Source organism: Phalangium opilio, unplaced genomic scaffold (assembly GCF_054372755.1).
Source record: "Phalangium opilio isolate 3A_F unplaced genomic scaffold, DU_Popi_V2 ptg000073l_1, whole genome shotgun sequence".
NCBI lineage: Eukaryota > Metazoa > Arthropoda > Arachnida > Opiliones > Phalangiidae > Phalangium > Phalangium opilio.
In genome coordinates, this window is record NW_028324183.1 from 2,752,304 (window position 1) to 2,759,609 (window position 7,306).

At 36.1% G+C, this 7,306-nt stretch overlaps 1 non-coding gene across 1 annotated transcript; it reads right to left on the reverse strand.

Annotated features, from left to right (window-relative positions):
- Positions 1-620: 620 nt before the first annotated feature.
- On the reverse strand, positions 621-774 carry LOC149659331 (5.8S ribosomal RNA). Its single transcript, XR_016369841.1, has one exon. It is a non-coding gene; the product is annotated as a 5.8S ribosomal RNA (ribosomal RNA).
- Between the last annotated feature and the right edge of the window lie 6,532 nt (positions 775-7,306).

Below are 7,306 nucleotides of genomic sequence, written 5' to 3' on the forward strand. Positions count from 1 at the left end.
CAAGGGATGAGTCTCAATAAATCGAAGTATGGTGGCTGCTCTATTAAGTACAACACCCCGATCGGTGCCTAGGTCGTCTACGGACGATTTGGTGCCACTACGTTTCTCCGAAGGTGAGAATCTAAAAGCCAAAGCTGCGAACTCTGCAAGCTTTGTAGCGCTTTCGTTAAGGAAGCTTTTTCTCCGAGACCGACGCGTAAAGCGCGTCTCGACTAGCGTAGTCAACAAACGCAAAAGGCACGAACGATATCGTTACAGCGACTAGACGGTATTATGACTTAGAGGCGTTCAGTCATAATCCCACGGATGGTAGCTTCGCACCGCTCGCCGCTCGACCAAGCACATGTAATGGCCCGGACCATCGCGAGACGAACTCGCCGAGAAAATGTTTTTACGCATTACTCGGAATCCGCTCTGGTTTTATGGTTTTAAAGGCATAGCACGAATCGAACGTGCAACAACGCCACGGCGAGTCGACGAACGAGACTAAACACGAGATTTAAACCGATCTCGATTCCCGAAAGGTAAACTTTCGCGAACCAAGAAACACGGTCACCTTAGAACCGACTAATCGTCTTCGAATGATCGAGTACGAAAAGCGGTCGCAGTGGTCCATAATCTGACCCTCTGACAGGCGAAACCTTGGGAAAGATCCGAGGTTGCAATGTGCGTTCGAAAGATAAGTGCTCAATGTGTCCTACAATTCACACCAAGTCTCGAAGCTGGCTGCGTTCTTCATCGACCCACGAAGCGAGTGATCCACCGCTCAGAGTCGTATATTTTTTTTAATTTTCAAAAATACAAACCCTTGATATAAAGCGCTTTCTGTTAAGAAAGTCGGACGCTTGGTAACGCCCTATGATAGAGGTTATACGGTTAGGGAAGCGGTTTCCGCAGGCCCTATTTCTAATGAAAAGCGTCTTCAATTAGAATCCCTATTACTAAAATTCCCTGAATTGTTTTCGGATAAATAGGAAGAACAGAACGAGACTCATACGGGTTCTAGCCCATAAAATCTCAACCTTATCGGGTTAACGATAAGAAGAAAAACAAGTTGGGAAAACCAAAATATTACCTCTCCGTGTCAAGAAGATTATATAAACTTAAAGTATCCAATGAAAACGTTATTATGTTTCTGAGTTGGGGTTTCCCATTTTTGTTGTTGTTTTGAAAAATATATCGCAATGCACGGGCCTTGATAGATATAGGAGGCAATGAATGAAATATATCACAATGCACGGGCCTTGATAGATATAAGAGGCAATGAAGGAAATATATCGCATGCACGGGCCTTGGTAGATATAGGAGGCAATGATAATCTCTCTCTTTGCACCAGAGGTTTATCTTTAATATTTAAATAAATATAATTATTTTTAATTATTTTAATCTTCAATAATTAACATTAATAATAGTTAAATCGTTTAAAATAAAGTTATACCTATTATCTTCTCAAACTTTGCTAATATTGACGTTTAAAGTTAAGGGTACCCCTCTTGCCCGCTTTTTTCAAATTTGGGGTATATATACGATTCGTTTCCATTATAATAGTAAGGAAAAAGCGCAATTGCGAAAACCTTTGGTGGCGATCCCACCTTAGGGAGGCTAGACGTTTCTCGTAACCCTAGCTGATCGCCGCGTATATCCTAAAACCAAACGATGATAATGGAGTAGAAGCCAATGATACAGATTGGTGTCTATGTGGAATAGACGGAAGACCAGTGGATGGTGGTGTTAGAAGCCAGTGTAAGTGCAGACTGGTGTCAATGTGGGATTGACAAAGAGCAGAAGATGGTGGTGATTAGAAGCCAGTAAGAACAGACTGGTGTCCGTGTGGGATGGACAAAGACCAGAAGATGGTGGTGTGAGAACTCAAGTAGAGGAGCCATTTCCGTGACTGTGAAAGCAGTTCGGAAATGGCGAACACGTTTGCTCCGATACGCAAACTGCGAACGCGGTCACGTGGGTGTAACAACGGACAGACAGACAGACACACAGACAGACACACACACAGACAGACACACACACAGACACGGCCGTTACAGAACCTCTCCTGGACTACGTCACACGGAGAGGTAAAAAATAACTGAACAACATGTTAGGGAAATGCTAAATGACGGGATCATTAGACCTTCCTTAGATCCTTGGGTCTCGCCCGTAGTTTTAGTTGATCAAACAAAACGGGGAAAACCCTATAGGTTTTGTATTGATTACAGAAAACTAAATAGTTTTACCATTAAGAACCCTTATCCCTTGACCAACATAGAGGATATGCAAGCTAGAGTGGAAAGACCTAAATATTTCACAACTCTTCACCTGATATCAGGGTATTGGCAGGTCGAAAAGCACCCAAAACGTAGACCTAAAACTGCTTTTGCGACTCAAGTGGGAAAGTACGAGTTTAACCTACTCCCCTAGCTCTTTCCAGGGGTTAATAGGCGAGATCTTTAGAGACACAGACTATTTCTACTTAATTGACTATTTAGACGATTTAATCTCCCTTGGTGAAGATTGGGATCAGCACTTACCGTGTTTGGAATATGTCCTAAATAGATTTATAAAAACTGTCTTTGTAGGCAAAGACGGGAAAGTGTAAAGGCTCGTTTACATGTGCGCGAGAAATGGAAAAAGTCGAAGCGTAAAGCTGAGAGATGAGGCGTATTGGGGTTTGCGTTCCCTAGGCATACCGTTTACAAACAAGCGAAAGCTTTTTAAGTCGCGCTTGTTGCTCATAGATGAAGCGGGTGTTCGGAATAAGCTCCGATCTGCCGCAGTAGAATCTTCAGCTCGTGTGATTTTCCAAGCCAATTTTCAAGGACCGAATATCGTTTGATATTTTGGCGTTTGTTTATCTCGCGAAATAGGCCTAGGCACCACCATTGAGAATGTCTTTAAAAGAACAAGATAAAATTTTTTAAATACGTGTAATCACATTGCCTCATCCTTTCAAGCTCGACAATTAAATCAAAATTTTTCTCAAGCTCAAGTAGAGAAAATATACGCATCTTGACAAATTATATCAAGTAACCTTCCAAAAGGCGAAAATAGCCTTCTTTGTTTCTATTTCTCCATATAGGATGTGCCCACCAACGACGTTCAGTTCTAATTTTCTGTTGTTTTTTGTTATAAATGTCGAATGTTTTTCAAAAGCAATAGTTTCCTTTTAAGCAGAAGTAAACTAACGACAGTCGACGCCATTTTAGTTGTTTACTTCCGACTGAAAGACAAGTCTGCAATCTAGGCTCATGCTACTGCCCAGCTCGTATGTAAACGAAGGAGCAGGTGGAGCAGCGGGAAAAAAAGCTTTTTTCAGACGCGATTTTTTTAGGCGCGAGAAAAAGATTCGACTTTCAACTTCTACTCTCCGCTTTAAGCTTAATTCTCGCTCACATGTAAACGAGCCTTAAAAGATAAGTGTAGAAAATTAACTGACTGAAGTAAAAGATTTTCAAATTTTCACTTTTGAAGAAATGATTAAAAAAACATCAATTATTTTTGATGATTACTTATGTTTTTTTAGGGAGGATTATCCCCCCACGAGTAAAAATACCGACTTCGGTAGATTAAAAAACTATTTCTTCGGGTTTATAACTAAGCTGCTATACCTAGTTTATTCAGTTCTCTCGTTTCCTACCTTCGAAATGAATTTTTCAAGTAGTACCGATGGCGACGAACTCCATCTGCACCTTAGTACTTCCGAAGAAGACGATGAGCCAACAAACGCGGTAAGTTAAAAGGAGGTTTAATGACATATTGCAATTTGGGACGTTAAGCATGACACAGAAAGGGTAGTCAAGGTATACAATTAATGCAACGCATTCTTGTTATAACTTTGAAACTATGTTCCATTTTACTACTACCCACTGTATAAAACTAATCATTCTAATATTTTCGAAGATGCAAAAGTATAATCTGAGATGCCGGGAAAATTTGAAAAACACTGTGTGATATGAAAAACTCTTGCGGGCGGTGAGCGGCGGCGGAACCGAGAACGGCACCGAGTAGTAGGCGGCAGAACCGAAAAGGGCGGTGGCTCGCCTAGGAAGGACAGGTTCACCGCTGAAAAAATATGCCGCGTCTGTTGTAATTAATGAATTCAAATACACAATCTTGAACCCGGAGATAAAAGAATGGTTCAAGCCCTTCGTGCCGGTAAGTGAATACTTAGTTAATAAAACTCTCCAGAATCTCTCTGGGCGTGGTTGCCGTAGATATAATTACCAATTCTCCAATTCTCATTTATATTTTTTCGTTCTTTAAACAGGTACTTAAAATTTAGAGAAGAAGGGACGTACCCTTATGCTGGGTGTTTTTGCGTCGAGAGAAAAATCGATGGCTGTCGTTGATGACTTAAACAAATGAAGGAATTGCAGGCCACAGGAGGAAGACGACCTTGTTTTCCCTTCTGTGAAACCTTTATTGAATTTTACCGGTTTTTCGTTTTATTTTAGTTAGTTTTTGAGTTTTTTTTTGTATTCCGGTTTTAATTTTCAATAAGATCTGTGCGATTAACTGTTTTTATTAATTTTACCGTTTTAATTTTGAAATAGTTTTTGATAATTTTACCGTTTTAAATTTCGATAAAATCTGTGAGATTAAAAGCTTTAAATAAATTGAGATTTTTGTTTAACTTATCAAAGATTCTAATTTATTTTTTAAAACACACAAATATTAAAAACAATTTCGACCAATTAAATGTGTTGTGTGATTACCAAATCTTAACCCTTATTGGACTTTTGACCTCAATAGGAACATTGGCCAAGAACAGAACATCCACGAAACCCGTAATTTAATAATTATTTTTACGATAATGTTATTAAGTTTTCGTTTTAAAAAGTCTTATTTATGAATTTCGATAGGTTGCAATGGAATGTCCATTCTTTGTTACTTCAAATGATGTTTAAGAACTTAAAATAACAGTTCAAATAAAGCGATTACTCAAAACAGAAAACACCTATTCCTATTTCAGAAAGGATTTCGAATTGATAAATCTACTTGTATCAAAGTTAATCCTTTACCATATTACATACATATTAGCTCCTAACTTTAAACCCTGGTTAAAACTGCGCATAAAAATTTAACTAATCTCGAATAGAGTTTAGTCACCCGAAATACAAATATCGATCGCTTTATTAAATCCATTGTCACGTGCCATTCAGTGTAAGATTTCGCGTATAAGGCTGGTCTTTGGCTCTCTCCCTCGCATTTTGTACGTCTTTTTCCAATGAACCTAATCCCTTATACATTTCTAAAAAAATTATCGAATTTAAGGTTGAAACTGAACATATTTTTTAAAGAAAACAAAAAGGCTTAGAGTTACACATCTACAATATTACTGTAGTAAAAGGTATGTAAAGTGTTTGGTCTGGGGGCCCACAGCATAGATTATACCCTCAAACTACTTATTAGTTTCTTTTTACAAAATTCCAATTGAGCGCAGCTCCCTTAAATAAGGCCTGATGACGGCTCTAATGTATAAGGAAGGTTTTTGGATTGGTTGTAACTTTTTTCGTACTAAGTCTATTGTTTTGAAATTTTTCAACTGAACCACAATCCTGGCCCTTAATATGTGGTAAAAATTTCAAGATGATCCATACAATACTTTATTTTATAAAGCATAAAGTTGCTAAGGGTGGTTTTCATTTCCATAAAATTAATCACAGATTTTGGCCCTAAACTAGAGAATCTCCATAGAAATAACATGGGTAATTTTCCAAACTTACCCATTTTGTAACTACCCTTACAAAAATAACTATCTGTTTGATAGATTTGAAAACGGTCTTAAATGAAAGCCCCATTTTTAAAGTAGGCGTCAATTTTTGTTTCATTAAGAAAAAGATAGTAAAAGTATTGTTTTTAATAGTTTTAAGTACCTGCTCTGAATTACGTGGTTTACCTTTAAACTGTGGAACTTAAGACTTTTTGTTTGGGTTAAGTAATAAAGAAAGTCATTCTAGGACTTACGTCGTTTTACTGCGGATATAGTGACTTAAGATAATCAAATTGGTAGGGCAATTAGGTAGCTTAATTGTCATTATAACTTTTGCGCGTCCAACTAATTTAGTTGCGAAGTACAGATTAAACCTTATTAAACAAATTAATCAATTAAAGATAATTAAACAAAATAAGCCATTAAAGATAATTACCAAATATAGGTAATTAAACTGGATTATTAATTATATGTAATTAATTTAGATTACCAATTAAAGGTAATTAAATTAGATTACCAATTAAAGATAATTATAATTGAATTGAGTTGAATTTTATTTCGTGCATGATAACATACATCAGTACTTTTCAGAATCATACACGAGTTTAATTAGGTCTTTAAACCTTAAATAAATAACAATTAATAATATATTTCAAATATAACGGTTCTATAAAAGTTTCAATATAATAAAGAAAAGAAAAAATAAATTAATAAATAAAACATGTTACTATTTTTACTTTCCCATTAGGGAAATCTTCAAATTTGAGTAAAATCGACCTTTTCTGTCTTCGAATAGGTCAGGACTGTTTTCTAATTCATCATATGTTTTTGTATTCTTAGTATTGGGTTCGTTTGATAATGTTTTAATATGTAAAAAGTTCTTTGCCCTTGTCACACCGTTTTGTAATTTGAAGTTTAATATACTTAAAAGACAAGGACAGTCTATATGTTTGTTTATAAGATTGTATAGATAACTAATTTCAGAAATTTTAGACAATTTCTAATTGTTAACAATTTTAGACATTTTAAGGTGTTGTCATAATGATATTTAGTTTTAAAAGGGTTTCGGAAACTCTTATAAAGTAGTTACACAAAGTTTCTCTGAATTCTTACAAATTTAGTTATGATATGTGCACTACAGCCCCCGAAAACTAATGACCCATATTCCAGTCGGACGCGAACCTGTTCAAATTATTAGTTAAGTTACCAATAGTGCATACACGAACGACAAACTGCTATTTTGTTAATTTAATAGAATGGAGTAAAATATATTTAGGTTCATAATACAAGGTTGAAAAAACTGGTTAAATATAATAGTCAATTAAATAATTAAGGGTTACACTTTTTCCTTGAAGCATCTTTACACCACGAGATCAAAATTAAGACTAATCAATTTTATCAAAACTATTAGCAGACAACAACGGGGCTTTCATTGTCACGTGATACATATCAAAGGAAAAATATATCCCCTTATGTTTGGCCTATTTATTTATCTTATCTTATATCCAACATGCTCCCCAATTTTTGTTTTGATATTTATCCAATGTTTTCTTTCTTTAGTGTCTTAAATAACAATACTAATGGTTATTACAATTCGTT